Genomic DNA, 16,994 nt, shown 5'->3' with positions numbered 1-16,994 from the left:
AGTCATCTCTATTACTGAATGTTTCTGCCAGGATTCAAACACCGCCCTGGAATACCAGCAGCAATTATGGCAACCACTACACAAGAGGGACATTTTTCCATTCCTTTTATTTATTTATTTATTCATTTTTATTTTTTGCCCCAGTATATATGAATAACCATGCCACATATGACAGTATTGAAAGCACAACTAGAACAGATCAATTATTATTAGTATCATATATTTAATTTTTAATTTCCATTTTTTTTAATTTATTTTTTTAAATACACACGGCATAGTGCCAAAGGTAGGAGCCCAACAGGAAGTACTACTTTACACAGGAAAGGAACCAAATATACTATTTTCATTACATTATTACGGAATATGCGAAATACCACCGCATATTATGTCATCCCTTGTATATCTATACCATACTCCATCTTATCCCAATTTATTCATCATCATCATTATTATTATTACTATTATTAATATTATTATTTATTTATTTATTTATTTTTTTACATTATTAAATATATTTATTTTTTATACATATATATTTTTTTTTTTTGCAAGTTTCAGGGGGAGTGTCCTCAGGAAGAGTCTAGTTTTGTAGAATATATCCTGACGTTCATTGGCTACTGCCACTCAGAACTAAAACTCTCTCATAACACTGTGAGGTCATACCTGTCGGGAGTGCAACATTTCCTCTTCATCAGTCATCCCGAACGGACATCGGTGTTCTCCATGCATGCTGTCAAAGCCGCAATCAAGGGTTTGAGCAAATGCGGGCCCCAGGGCCAAGTACGTAGGCAGGCTGTCACAGGGCTCCTTTTCCGTAGACTTTCTGACGTTCTGGATAGGAATCCTTTTGGGGTTCTACCCAGCCTGGTGCTCAAGTCCGCCATCTATCTAGCTTTTTATGGCTTCTTGAGGCCTGGGGAGATCACTTGTTCTCCTGGCAGCAGAAAGTTTCTCACAGTCGGCCAGCTGGTCCAAAACGCTGAGGGTTACGTGCTGCTGCTGAGGACGTCCAAAACCTCACAGGTGGGCCCCCCAGTCCTGGTGTCTTATTTCCCCACGTCTCATCAATGGTGCCCTGTCACAGTTCTCCGTCAACTACTATCAGCCTTGTCTGGGTCCGGGCCAGATAGTCCACTATTGCCCTTTGGGGTGGCGTCACTCACCACCCATCAGTTCGTGTCCCACGTGCGCTCCCTGGTGGCCAGCTTGGGCGGCGACGCCACCGCGATCTCGGGACATTCGTTCCGCATAGGTGCTGCATCCGCGGCTTCCAAGAATCAGGTGCCAGCGCATGTCATTCAGAAATTAGGGCGTTGGCGCTCCACGTGTTTTAACCGTTACATCCCTCACCCCGAAACTGAGATGTCAATAGCTTTTCAGAGTCTGGTTTTGTAATCACGTTGTAATAAAGTACTCCTGCCTACCGGTATGTCTTTTGCCCTCTTTCAGGCGTCCCTCCACGACGCGGTTACGGCACAACTCTGACCGCTTTAGAGTAGGGCATCTCAGGTAGATCTCGGTACGTTCTTGGTTGCCACGACCACAAGTGTAAGGCCGATTCATTGGCCTGTATTTGTGGAAGGGGCTTGGTTGCCTACTTCAACGGCCAGTGCCCTCCCACAAATCGTACGACGTGCAGAGTTCCCCCTCCCACCCACCCTTTTCACCTGTTACTCTCAAAGGGGATGCCCTCTTTCAGGCGTCCCTCCACGACGCGGTTAGGGCACAACTCTGACCGCTTTAGAGTAGGGCATCTCAGGTAGATCTCGGTACGTTCTTGGTTGCCACGACCACATAAATTGTATTACTCTATGCGTCAATCTTGGTGTAGTGATGACTGTGCTCGTGCGCACGTTTGGGAGATTGCAGGCGATGTTTTTTTTTCAAAGCCTATGGTCGTGCTGAGGTAGTTCAGTGACAGTTAAGTGACCCAGAGAACAATGATTCTGCAGTGTGGGCCCATTGTTGGCCCAGTAGGCTTTAATGATCACCTTAGATGATCACAAAGAAAATGTATGTTTTTTTTCTATGCAAAATTATCCAGCCAATCCCTTTTGGTCTGTTCACAATGAAGCAACGACCTTATCTTATCTGGGGTCTGCCAACATTGCCATTGACAACACACTCATAGAGGTGATCGCTTCATTGTGTTACGCAAGCCCCTTCACCACAACAAGGAATTGACACATGTATGTGCCTTTGTTTTTGTTTGGTTTTTGAAGCCACAGTGCAGCACCAGAGGCCAGAAAAATTAGGCATGTACACATGCCTGAAAAATTTGGTATTGTTGCAGCCACTGCTTTGATGTTTTCCAGGCAGAAAGTGCACTAAAACATTGCGGCTTGAACCCTAGTTGGTGGCGGAGAAGTCACGAAAGTCATCCGGCATGCAGAGATTAAATACGGCAGCGTGTGGACCATTTTATAACCTAATGCATCATCAGGCCATTTTTAGTCAAATGCATCCCCCACTGTCGGTCCCTTTTGGGATCCATGCCTCATTCATCTTAATAAAGGTGAGGTAATCTAGACTTTTTTTCACCTAGATGACTTCTCTTCTCAATGACAATACCTCCTGCTTTGCTGAAGGTCCTTTCTGACAGGACACTTAGAACTTCTGGCCTGCCCCGCTTCATCGCAAATTGGGATAGCTCAGGCCACAGGTCAAGCCTGCACACCCAGTAGTCAAGGGTTTTATCGCTCCTCAGAGTGTCGATATCTGGAGTTAAGGCAAGGTAGTCTGCTACCTGTCAGTCGAGTCGTTCTCTGAGGGTGGACCCCGAAGGGCTGTGGCGATGCGTAGGACTTAAAAAGCTCTGCATGTCCTCCATCAACAACACGTCTGTAAAGCGTCCTGTCCTTGCCGGCGTGGTCGTGGTAGGGGGAGGATTACTTTCACCTCTTCCCCTGTTAGATTCCCGTTGTGCTATGACATCACCCTTATACGCTGTGTAAAGCATACTTTTTAACTCGTTTTAGAACTGCTGCATCCTTTCTGACTTCCGGTAATTCGGTAACATTTCAGGCACTTTCTGCTTATACCAGGGGTCTAGTAGCGTGGCCACCCAGTACATGTTGATCTCCTTCAGCCTTTTTATACGAGGGTCCCTCAACAGGCATGACAGCATGAAAGACCCCATTTGCACAAGGTTGGATGCCGAGCTACTCATGTCCCGTTCCTCGTCCTCACTGATCTTATTGAAGGTCTGTTCTTCCCCCCAGCCACGTACAACACCACGGGTACCAGATAGGTGACAACGAGCACCCTGGGATGCCTGCTGTGGTTGGTCTTCCTCCTCCTCAAAGCCACATTCCTCCTCTGACTCCTCTTCCAGCGTTGCTGTAAGCGATGGTCCAGTAAGCGATGCTGATGAGGCTGTTTCTGGTGGTGATGGTGACCACAACTCTTCCTCTTCACGCTCATCTACGGCCTGATCCAGCACTCTTCGCAGGGCACGCTCCAGGAAGAAAACAAATGGGATGATGTCACTGATGGTGCCTTTAATGCGACTGACTAGGTTTGTCACCTCCTCAAAAGGACGCATGAGCCTACAGGCATTGCGCATGAGCGTCCAGTAACGTGGTAAAAAAATACCCAGCTCCGCAGAGGCTGTCCTAGCACCCCGGTCATACAAATACTTGTTGATGCCTTTTTCTTGTTGGAGCAGGCGGTCGAACATTAGGAGTGTTGAATTCCAACGTGTCGGGCTGTCGCAAATCAAGCGCCTCACTGGCATGTTGTTTCGCCGCTGAATATCTGAAAAGTGCGCCATGGCCGTGTAGGAACGCCTGAAATGGCCACGCATCTTCCTCGCCTGCTTGAGGACGTCCTGTAAGCCTGGGTACTTATGCACAAAGCGTTGTACGATCAGATTCAACACATGTGCCATGCACGGCACATGTGTCAACTTGCCCAAATTCAATGCCGCCAACAAATTGCTTCCGTTGTCACACACCACTTTGCCCATCTCCAGTTGGTGGAATAGCTCCTGGGGAGCTGGGGGTGTGCAGTTGATGTGAAGCAAAACGCAGCAGCAGAAGAGGAATCAGCCGAGGAGGTTAGCGAAGAGGATGGAGTAGGAGGAGTAGAGGAGGTGGCAGCAGGGCTGCCTGCAAGTCGCGGCCTTGTCACCAACTCCTCTGCGGAGCCACGCATTCCATGATTGGCAGCCATCAGCAGGTTTACCCAATGTGCAGTGTACGTGATATACCTGCCCTGACCGTGCTTTGCAGACCAGGTATCAGTGGTCAGATGGACCCTTGCACCAACACAGTGTGCCAGACATGCCATGACTTCCTTTTCCACAATAGAGTATAGGTTGGGGATTGCCTTTTGCGAGAAAAACTTTGGCCAGGTACCTTCCACTGCAGTGTCCCAATAGCTACAAATTTTTTGAAGGCCTTAGACTCCACCAGATTGTATGGTAAAAGCTGGTGGGCTAAGAGTTCCAACAAGCCAGCTGTCAAACGCCAGGCAAGGGGGTGACTCTGTGACATTGGCTTCTTACGTTCAAACATTTCCTTGACAGACACCTGACTGTGGGCAGATGAGCAGGAACTGCTGAAGGTGAGAGGCGGAGTGGCGGATGGTTGAGAGGGGGCAAGGAGGACAGCAGTGGTTGACGTGGCTGAAGATGCTGGACCAGGATGAGGATGGTGGCTTTGAGTTTGTGTGCTGCTTGTACTCGTCATGTGTTGATCCCATAGGAGTTTGTGATGTGAGATCATGTGCCTTCACAAAGCAGTTGTACCTAGGTGGGTGTTGGACTTCCCACGACTCAGTTTCTTTTGGCATAGGTTGAAAATGGCATCGCTGTTATCAGAGGCAGACACACAAAAGAGATGTGTAAATAACTCCTCTGACAGATCACGTGAAGCAGCTGTGGTGCTAGTGTTGGTGGTGGCGGTAGGCGGGCGAGTGGTAACTTAAGAGGTGCCCGAAGCTGAGCTGGAGGAGGATGGTGCGCCAAGGTTCCAAACGGAAGCTGTAGAAGATTGGGTGTCCTGTGTTAGCCAGTCAACTATGTCCTCAGAACTTTTCGAGTTCAGGGTACGTGGCCTCTGAACACTGGGCATTATTCTAGGGCCAAAGGAAATCACAGCACTACGACCACGACGGCCCCTGTGTGGTGGCCTGCCTCTGCCTGTCATTTTTTTTCGATTAGTTGTACTATGCGTGCAAGCTACTGTGACACCAGATATGAGTGGTGGCACTGGCAGTAGTGGGCACAGTACACATTGTGGGCCTGACACACACGCTTGCAGGCAACTGCAATTATATTACGGTGAAAAAATTGTTTTATTTTTTTAAATGCAAGCTACTGTGACACCAAATATGAGTGGTGGCACTGGGCACTAGCAGTAGTGGGCACAGTACACGCTGTGGGCCTGACACACACGCTGGCAGGCAATTGCAATTAGATTACAGAGGGGGGAAAAAAGCAGACTGATGTACTAGTCCTAAAAAGGGCAGAGATCAGATGAGTCTTTCAGGACTGGAGTGGACACTGAATACACTGGCTTAGCTATCGATTTCCCTATTAAATCAGCAGCAGCTGCACTGTCCCTGCTCTCACTAAGGCTCCATGCACACGGCCGTATTTCACAGCCGTGTGCGGGCCGTGGAACCGCGGCCTGGATCCCTCCTGAGAGCAGGAGCGCACGGCGTCACTGGTTGCTATGACGCCGTGCGCTCCCTGCTGCCGCCGCAATACAGTAATCCACTGGTATGATCTATACCAGTGTATTACTGTACTGTGCCGGCAGCAGGGAGCGCACGGCGTCATAGCAACCAGTGACGCCGTGCGCTCCTGCTCTCAGGAGGGATCCAGGCCGCGGTTCCACGGCCCGCACACGGCCGTGAAACACGGCCGTGTGCATGGGGCCTAACACTGCAGCTTCCGAATGAATCTAAGATTGATTCTGTCTTTGCTTTTTGATAGGAGGTGGGAGGGTCTGGGAAGGAGGGTATGCTGCTGATTGGCTGCAATGTGTCTGCTGACTGTGAGGTACAGGGTCAAAGTTTGCTCAATGATGACGTATAGGGGGCGGACCGAACATCGCATATGTTCGCCCGCCATGGAAAACGCAAACAAGCGATGTTCGCCGGCGAATAGTTCGGGACATCTCTAATTGTATTGTGTAAATTTATTATCCATTAATAAATCTAAATGGGAATAAATAAACAGTAAAATTGTCCTGCTCCTTTGGGACCACCAGGAACATTCTTGGCTATTTGAGGTTTTTGTAACGACGGGGCCTAGCCTCAATTGGCCCTATCCCTTGGTATGGGGCCCTTGCTTCTCTATGTACGCCACTGCAGGAAATATTTGTGCCAGACTCCTCTTTCCACCCGAAAAACATTGGCCAATATGGCTGCTCCAAAAATCCATCTCAAAGTAAAGCCTCATTCACACGTCAGTGTTTCACAGATGTGTGCTGTCCGTGTTCTCCACGGACAGCACATGTTCCTATTCATTTTAATGTGTGTATTCACACATCAGTGTTTTAGCACTTGTGAAGTTTGCCACAGATTTCATTGGCATTTCTACATTCACATCAGCTGTAACATTATGTTTGTGCAGCACGCCAGACCTGCAGGGTATTGCGATTGTGAGGTTACGGTTTATGGGCAAGCAAGAGTTACTCACAGTTTGGTAGAAGAACCCTGGGCAGGCATGCGGCAGTGAAGGAGAGGCTGGCACAGGAGTCCTCTGGGGCACACTCTGTATATAGAGACCAGGCCTGATGGTGGAATAGGTGCCCTGGATGTTGCAGGTGTTTTATGTGCCTGGGGCAAGGTCCCTTTAAGAATCGTGATGCCATTGCCTGTAACGGTGGCACACCGATTTATAGTTGCAGTAATTGAGGAACACGATGGTATGGTAAACCAAACTTTGCTTTACTGAAGAAACAGTTCAACTTTATACAGTTGGATGGAAATACAGTTCCTTACATCAAGTGCTCTTCACAAGCAGGCTTACATCAACAATGGCAGGTATATTCCTTGCAAGATACTCGGAGGGTAATACTCGCATACACTCAGATCAGGTTGTACCTTCTCCTCAGATATAGAGTACACTGTTCCTAGAACTGTCTGGTTTCTATCCCAAGGCCCAGAAGCCCAAATGCTGGCTTTTATCCTTGGCAAATAATCTTCCTCCCGTAGTTATCCTTGCTCTATATTTATGACTCTTCTGCCCTTCAGCTTACTGGCTCTGGCTCTGCTTGGCTTGTGGGAACTGCAGGTTTCTCCCAGGAGGTACATCTCTTCTAATGGGGTGACTCTTCTGAGCTAACATAGGCTCAGGGAAACTTCAGGCAGGCTGTACTTCTTCACTAGCCTCCTGGTGGCAACTAAAAGCCTACACTACACCCAATAGGCCTGCTGTACATGTCACAGGGGAACAATACATATAAAACCCCATAGAAAATACATTAAAATGCATAGTTAAATATAATGCCACTGTCCCTCAGGAGTAAGAGTACCAACTGGCCCAATTGACACTTGTGTAGTGCCCACCCCTACCTAGTGGGACACTACATATGCAATGTTTGTAACCCCTTAATGACCATTTGTGGCTCACTTTTTTTTTTTCTAATGTTTCCCTGGAAACTCTCTTACCAGACCAGATTGTAGTTTAATGGCCATATCTTTTAAATTGTTAGGGTACAAAAATAATTTTTGCTGTCTTTTTTGTAACACGCAGGACTGTTTTATTAATACATATATTAAACATTTATTTTTATTTAGGGCAAACTGCAAAAAATGAAAATATTTTTTCATGTATAGTCCTTTATTCTTTATATAGGCAAATTGACACCAAAATAAATGATCAAATTTAAAATGTGTTCTTGGGGGCTAAAGTTACAGGAGGAAATAATCCGCTGTGGTAGCACTTCTCACTGGCAGAGTTGATCTGTGTCTGCTGAGTACTCCTATGCTACAAGTCAACTTGCAATTAAGTAATCGCTGGGTCCAATACAGCAGCAGCATTGCTGCTTCCTCAAATTACTTTATTACTACTGGAATAAGTAGACTGAAAAATATCATCCTGCAGCGGTTATATCTTCTCCACCTGCTCCCCAGCTGTGTTAATATTCACTGATCGTAAACAGAAACCTTGTAAATCAGTTTGGTCTGTTTATGCTACCCCCCTCCCACCAAAACCCATCCATTTTCCACAGAATGTGGCCCACATTTTTCTTTAAAAAGTGATGAGAGGCTTAAGAAATTACAAAAGTTAGAATAAACATAGTATGCACCAAAATTTGCAGCTTTTTAATGCAACAAAACTAGCAGAAATTCACCCCAAAGTATACCAGGAGGTTGCAGAACTTTTCATTATACAATGAATACCGGTATAACAAAAAATTGTGTAAGTTGCTTTATGTTGATTAGCTGTTTGGCATTTGTTTTAAAACTTAAAATTTGAAATTCTGCCCAGTAGGCCTGGGAAGTCATAGCTATAATGTAGTATAATATTATGTGTGTAATTTAAGCTCAATATCAATTTTCTCATAAATAGAGTGATTAGGAGGATGTAAATTAGTGCCAGTGTACCTACTGGCACACTTTTAGCATGTTCTATAAAACAGTGCACTGTTAGGTGAGAGATAGTTTTTAATCAGATCCCTATAATTTACTGTAGAGTACATTGGGGGAGATTTATCATCATCCATACGCCTGCAAAGTGGCGTTAAAAAGTCACAAACTTTTTTTTTCTTTCTTCGCATCTCCCAATTTTTCTGCTTCCTTCGTCACTTCACAGAAAGGGGTCGTGACCAACAGCCACAACAAATATATCTTTATTTATGCCAGTTTTCTGGTGCAATTGATGCCAGAAATCTATGGCAGATTTCGGTTTAGATGCACAGACTACAAAGGTTTACAAGGCCTGAGCCTCATCATAAATTAGGCACATCTTCCGACAGTGCAGGGGATATTAAGACCAATGCAGAAAGCAAGTAGTCTTGATAAATCTCCCCCATTGTGTTAAAAAAGTATGCAGACTAGGCCTTTGACAGGGTGGAGTATCCCTTTCTTTGGCAGACCATGTATAAGATGAACTTGGGCCAAAAGTTTATTGGATGGGTTAAAATGCTATACAACGACCCAGTGGCTAGAATCAACATCAACGATTCGATTAAATTGATTTTGTTGCCCTGGATACTGTACGTGATCGGCCCCTGCCCCGTTTGGATCGAGGATGGTGTCATCAACTGGATTGATAGACTGATCAACGACATGATATGGGGGAGGAAAAGGGTTCGTATCAAGTTACAGTATCTATGTCTGGCCGAAATTGATGGCGGCCTTGGTCTCCCATATTTTCAAGGTTAATACCTATGTTCACAACTGCAATGGTGTATTAACTTTGGGGATGGTTTACTGATATCTTACCTTACTAAACAGAAGTGCCCTATACAGAACATATTTAGTATACTGGAGACTGGACTCTTGGGTCGCAATGAATATACTTGTCCTATAGGTTCAATGCTACAGAAAGTATGGAACAAGAAAAAAGCTATTTTACAGGTTACATACGCCCAGGAGTTTACCCCTTTATGGGATAACCCCTTTTTAACCGATTTTTCAGCCCTAAATGACAATAATTACTGGACCCGAAGAGGGATCACGATGCTCTCACACATATGCACTGCTGGTAAATTGAAACCTACAGAACTTGATGGTTTGTAGACAGCAGTAGCAGCATTATGGCAGCATCAGCCATATAGTCCGGAACATGATGGTAGGCAGGCAGACAACAGCAGTGGGCAACAGGAAAACATTCCCCCATGTTGCTTTGATAGCAAGGGTCTAAAAGCATTAGTAGTACAATGGACCTGGGGGTACTACTTTTGTAAGTGGTTTGTAGTGTAATGCAATGCAATGCTATACACTTTGTTCACCAGCAGATAGGGTACAGTTGACAGTGTTTGGCAACAGGAATGGGATGTACGATCCTATTTCTTCTCTATTGGTAGGTATGGGCTGGTCCAGCTTCCTGTCAAGGGAGGGGCAGAGTCAGTGAGTTGGAGTCGTAGAGAGGAAAATGAGGTGTAAGAAAGCATGCAATCCACTTCCTGCTCCTCCAGGCCAGAAGCAGTTCATCTAGGAGGACGACTGCCCTAGAGAGTCTACAGCGTCCTAGACTACAGAAAATCTGTAAGCTACCGCTGATTTGTGTCTGCAGAGTGATCATGCTATCATGACTCTGCTGCAAGTTGGTGGGAAATACATTAAGACACCATTTCTGCAATTCAGGACAGCCATAGCTAGAAGCCTGCATCATATAGTGGACACCCCCAGCCACAGGTGCCAGAGTACAGCTTTAGGGCTCGTTCACATGACTGTGTGAATCCCGTGCCAATATTGCGGACTGCATTTACGGATCCGCAATACACGGGTCCTGTTCCGTGGTCATTCCGCATCGTGGATGCGGACCCATTCATTTCAATGAGTCTGCAAATCCGGAGATACGGAACGGAAGACTACGGAAGCACTATGGAGTGCAAAAAGATAGAGCTTAATCTATCTTTTTGCAGAACGGAGGGATCGTGGACCCATTCAAGTGACTGACTGTGACTACCACACGGCAGGTGCCCGTGCTTAGCGGACCGCAATTTGCAGTCCACAGAACGGGCACGGGCGTCATGTGAACAAGCCCTTAGGGAAGGGAATTAGGAGAGAGACATTGTTAGCTAGCAAATTTCTGATTGTCATCTTCTGTCACATTGCCAGCCACCATGCCCTATTATCTGAGAGGAGATAATTGGACTTTGCAAACTGCTGTTGGTTGCGCTGTTATTTCTTTTTTGCACTCAGTAAATAAAGACGTTCTTTGTTCTATAATCTCTGCCTTGTTCCTTCACATAGCTTATTCACTGCACCAAACCCCAGGGAGCGACAGCCTGAGAAAGGACACCTTGGCACAGCATCTCATCAGGGCCATTACCACTCGCATCCTCTGCAGTGGCTCCTCAGGAGTTTGGTATCATGTACAGGATCGGGCCTCTGTACCTTACTACTACTGGCCTAAATTGATGATTGAAACCCCATAAAATGACTTTATTGCTGCTGAAAATTGCGAGAGTTGTGGCACTTTGGCAAAATAGGGGTTAATTAGCCATATTGGAATTGTGCCTTGTGTGCTACTGCCCCACCTCCAGAGTGGGAAAATATGGTTCTGCCCTGTCCAAGAGTAGGAAAGGAGAGACCCACTTACAGAGACCTACCCTTGCTACTGTTGAAAGCAGACCAGGGACTTCTCAAGATGGCAGGGAGAGATCGTAAGCCTGATTGGTCTATAATGATGTGGGGTGATGAGCTTCAGGTTCAGGAGATCCTTCAGAATACCCAGACAGCCTGAGAAAGGCAACAGATCCCATAACCATCATCGTGCCCTGCAGATTCAGCTGGAGCTTTTTCTCTCTCTCGCTCATCCATGCCTCCTCTGAAGCAGGTCGAGGCCTACAGATTCCTGTGAACATCATAGCCCAGGCCACAGATCCGTGGACCTATAAGACCGCAATTGAAGAATGGGGGATCCTAGTCCTGGATCACCCTCAACCTGGAGATCCTAAGTTGGAGCCGCAGCTGGGCACTGTCTGCTGGTTCTCAGTGTGGAGCTGTTTGTTGGTATGTGCTCCATTAAGCATAACTATCTCCTGCAGGCCCGCCCCAGCTTGTATGCAAATGACTGGATGGAATACTTCCCAGTGGAGAGATCACGGGACGTTTTGTCACCCTGATCTCCAAGCTCCTAAATCCAGAGTCAGCAACTAAGGATCTGCTAGGCCCTTTTGTTCTTTGTAGCCTGCAGGAGACCAGATCCCGGATCCTCTGGTTTGGCCCCATCTCACAGCAGAAATTAGAGGTACTGCTCCCTGGGCTGGTTGAGCCACTCCAGGGATTTTATCTCTAATTGTGGGCCTCAACATTATTAACAGTGGTGTTACCGACCAGCATGATCTCCCTAGGTAGCTGCCCCCTGCACAGCAAGCTTAGTACAGGACAGTCTTCAGTACCAGGCCCCCTCCTGAGGCCTTTTTACCATTGCCACTGGAGCTGGAGATTATCCATTCTCCAGCTCCAGCAGGATCATCTGGGATGTGGGAAGCCCCATCATCAGTGCAAACTGCCAGAATACTTGCAGTACCTACCACTGGAGGTCACTATCATTTTACTGCTGGAGGGAAACAAGCAGCATCACCAGATCCAGCATCACAGGTCCTTCTAATTAATCTGAGAGATGAAGAGGAGGTGGAAAAGGACATTTCCATCATCTAGAGCCATGGGATGGAAGATATCAGGAGGTTGAGGACTTTGGCCACTGTTGTCATTTATGTTTATTGTAGGCTCTATTTTATGCGCCCTCATATCCTGAATATCGGAAAGAAATGCCATTTGTGATTGTTGCATCTTTTTCCCCCTTTCTCTTCTCAGGTTAAGCAAAATCCCAGTTTTTGCTTAGTCATGTTTTAGTAAAGTTCAAGCACTTTACCCAAGGAACAGACTTTGTGTTATTTTGTGTTACTGGGACTCTATTCTTAAGAGCCACAAATGAGGAATCAAGTGTTATTTACAACGTTTAAGCACCTTAGGCTACTTTAACACTGGCGTTTTGGTTTCTGTCTGTGAGATCCGTTCAGGGATCTCACAAGCGGTCCAAAATGGATCAGTTTTGCCCTTAATGAATTCTGAATGGAAAAGGATCCGCTCAGAATGCATCAGTTTGGCTCCGTACCGCCTCCATTCTGCTTTAGAGGCGGACACCAAAACACTGCTTGCAGCATTATGGTGTCCGTCTGATGAAACTGAGCCAAACGGATCCGTCCTGACACACAATGTAAGTCAATGGGGACGGATCAGTTTTCACTGACACAATATGGTACAATAGAAAACGGATCCGTCCCCCATTGACTTTCATTGATGTTCAAGACGGATCCGTTTTGGCTATGTTAAAGATAATACAAATGGATCCATTCTGAACAAATGCATGCGGTTGTATTTTTTGAACGGATGCGTTTGTGCAGATCCATGACTGATCCGCACCAAACGTGAGTGTGAAAGTACCTGACACCACGACTCAGATGCACTTGAGCAGTGCCATGCTTGGGACTTGTTATTTAGCATAGGGTAGCTAGTCATTCGAATTTTTTTGCAATATCATGGACTGCGCCTCAACCACTAGCTAATAGGTTCCCCTGGTAGTCAGCATGTTAGCTTAGGCAGTTTGTTAGGACATGTATGCACTTGTGCCCTTAACCTGGTCTGTCCACAGCAATGGGAGCAAGGGGGTCAGCGTGAACAACGGCTTTGGGTATTTGATGCCGTGCTACTAGAAGGGGCCACAAGCACAGCCCAAGGACAGCCTGCCTTTCATCAAGGGGGTGTAGTACCCCAGACCTGGGGTAATACTATTGCAGCAGCCCCATGTCATGTTACAGAACATGATGGTTCGTAGGCAGACAGTGGCATTGGCATTATGGTGGGAGCAGCAGCCATACAGTCCGGAACATGATGACAGGCAGGCAGACAGCGGCAGTGGGTGAAATATTTTCCCATTTTGCTTTGATAGGGAGGGTCTAAAACTATGTGTAGTACCTCAGACCTGGGGGTATTAATATTGTAAGTGGTTTATAGTGTAATTCAATGTAATGTCATGCTATACACTTTGTTACCAGCAAAAAAGTTATGGTTGGCAGCGTTTGGCAACATAAATGAGACTTACCATCCTATTCCTCCCTCTAGGTAGGAGTGGGCCTGTCCGGCTTCCTGCCAAGTAAGGGGCATAGTCAGTGAGTTGGAGTCGTGGAGAGGAAAGTTAGGAGTGAGGGAGCATCTGATACATCTCCCACTCATCCAAGCCATGTGGACATCATCATCAGAGAGGCTGCAGGGTCCTAAGCTATGGAAAATATGTAAGCTACAGCATATTTGTGTCTGTAGAGTGATCAAGCCATCAAGCTATCAAGACTCCACAGCAAGGTGCTGGGAAACACAGTTGCCAGATTCCTATAGGAAAGGGAATCCATAGAGAGACATTGTCAGCCAAATTTCTGATGTGTCATCTGATGTGTCATCTTTTGTCACATTGCCAGCCAACATACCCTATTATCTGTGAGGAGAGAATTGCACCCAATAAAGAAAGACATAATTTGTTCCATAATCTCTGCCTGGTTCTTTCACATCACTTATTCATTTCACCGAAACCCAGGAAGCGTTGTTCTGAGGTATGACACCGTGACACAACATCTTATCAGGGCCACTACCACTTCCATCCTCTGCACTGGCTCCTCAGGTGCTCACTGCACATGGCTATCCAGTTATCATCAGATTGCTTAATGGTAAGGATACACCTGTGAGCAAGCAAGTATATAGCTTGATATTCCCACCAGTGTGCCTGAGGACCCACTTCTTTCTGGATACGCCCTCTCATTAAGAGGATTGGTCATCATGGGCGGTGTCATCACCAGCAGGAGCACCAGCCTTGTCCTCTAGCACAGTAGACTCCTCCTCTTACTGCTCCTCCTTCTCCTGCTCCTCTTCCTCCGTGGAATTTTCTTCTTGTTGGTCCCCAACAGCTACAGGGCAGCCAGCAAGATGCATAAGTTGTTCTGTTTCTGACTCTGCATCAGCGTGTCAGCTGTAAGATAAATATAAGGAAGATGACATCATTCTCACCATGGTAATTCCTACTGCCACTGCCTGACCTTGAAACAACACATAATACTTGGTCTGGTGCATGACAAAATCATTCACCGTTTTATACTGCTTGTACACCTGCTCTAGCATATGCAAGGTGTAATTCTTGTGACTTGGAATGTTGCAGATCAAGCAGTGCAGTGCAGACCGCTGTGTCGCTGCAAGTCCAGGAGGGCATTCCTTGCCAGATAAGAGTGCCTGAAGTGTAAAGAGAGTCTCCTTGACATGGCCAGCACCCTTTGCAAGCCACTGTACGTTTTCAAAAAGCATCCCAAAATTAAATTGATCATGTCGCCATGCAAGAAGAATGTGTTATTTCCCCCAAATGCAGCATTGCCACTATGTTGTGGCTATTGTTGTGTACAGTTAAATTTGGTAGGGAGTTAGCCAGAGGGATGTTAGCTGCTTCATGCACTTTAGCAACTGATCAGCTGTGTGGCTACTGTCGCCCAGGCCAATCAGCTCTAACACAGCATGGCAATGCTTCACTTAACACATATGATAGAAGGAAGAAAGAGTGGGAGCAATACTCTGCCCTGCTTCTTTTGGGGACAGGAGGATGTCAATGGAAAAGAACATGGAGGTGGCGGATTAGTGTCTGGTATGGGAACTAGACTGATATACAGTGGATATAAAGAGTCTACACACCCCTGTTAAAATGTCAGGTTTCTGTGATGTAAAAAATTGAGACAAAGATAAATCATTTCAGAACTTTTTCTACCTTTAGTGTGCAAACTGTACAACTCAATTGAAAAACAAACTGAAATCTTTTAGGTAGAGGGAAGAAAAAATATAAAAATAAAATATTGTTGCATAAGTGTGCACACCCTTAAACTAATACTTTGTTGAAGCACCTTTTGTTTTTTTATTACAGAACTCAGTCTTTTTGGGCATGAGTCTATCAGCAGGGCACATTTTGACTTGGCAAGATTTGCCCACTCTTCTTTGCAAAAACACTACAAATCTGTCCGATTGTGAGGGCATCTCCTGTACACAGCCCTCTTCAGATCACCCCACAGATTTTCAAGTGGAATCAGGTCTAGGCTCTGGCTGGGCCATTCCAAAACTTTAATCTTCTTCTGGTGAAGCCATTTCTTTGTTGATTTGGATGTATGCTTTGGGTCGTTGTCATGCTGAAAGATGAAGTTCCTCTTTATGTTCAGCTTTCTAGCAGAAGCCTGAAGGTTTTGTGACAATATTGACTTGCATTTGGAACTGTTCATAATTCCTTCTAGCTTAACTAAGGCCCCAGTTCCAGCTGAAGAAAAACAGCCTCAAAGCATGATGCTGTCACCACAATCCTTAATTGTGGCTATGGTGTTCTTTTGGTGATGTGCAGTACTGTTTTTGGAATTTTTTGAATTATGGCCAAAAAGTTCAACCTTGGTTTCATCAGACCATAGCACCTTTTCCCACATGCTTCTGGGAGACTTCAGATGTATTTTTTCAAAATGTAGCCTGGCTTGGATGTTTTTCTTTGTAAGAAAAGGCTTTCGTCTTGCCACTCTACCCAATAGCCCAGACATATGAAGAATACGGGAGATTGTTGTCACATGTACCACACAGCCAGTACTTGCCAGATATTCCTGCAGCTCCCTTAATGTTGCTGTAGGCCTCTTGGTAGCCTCCCAGACCAGTTTTCTTCTCGTCTTTTTTCATCAATTTTGGAGGGACGTCCAGTGTTTGGTAATGTCACTATTGTGCCATATTTTCTCCACTTGATGATTACTGTCTTCACTGTGTTCCATTGTATATCTAATATTTTTTTTTGTACCCTTCTCCTGACTGATACCTTTTAACAATGAGATCCCTCTGATGGTTTGGAAGCTCTCTGTGGAACATGGCTTTTGCTGTGGGATGTGACTAAGAACATTTCAGGAAAGACCAACTAGAGTAACTAAACTTTATTTGGGGTTATTCAGAGGCACTTTAAATGATGGCAGGTGTATGCTGACTCCTATTTAACAGGATTTTGAATGTGATTGCTTAATTCTGAACACAGCTACATCCCCATTTATAAGAGGGTGTGCACACTTATGCAACCACATTATTTATTTTTTTTTCTTCCCTCCACCTAAAAGATTTCAGTTTGTTTTTCAATTGAGCTGTACAGTTTATAGGTCACATTAAAGGTGGAAAAAGTTCTGAAATGATTTCTCATTGGCCTCATGCACACAACAGTATTTTTTTGCGGTCCACAAAAAGGGGTTCCGTTGTTCCGTGATCTGTGTCCGTTTTTGTTTCCGTGTGTCTTCCTTTATTTTTGGAGGATCTCCAGATATGAA

The sequence above is a fragment of the Bufo gargarizans genome, chromosome 8 (genome assembly GCF_014858855.1).
Source record: "Bufo gargarizans isolate SCDJY-AF-19 chromosome 8, ASM1485885v1, whole genome shotgun sequence".
NCBI lineage: Eukaryota > Metazoa > Chordata > Amphibia > Anura > Bufonidae > Bufo > Bufo gargarizans.
The sequence above is the reverse complement of the archived record's forward strand: the minus strand, read 5'-3'. Positions refer to the sequence as shown.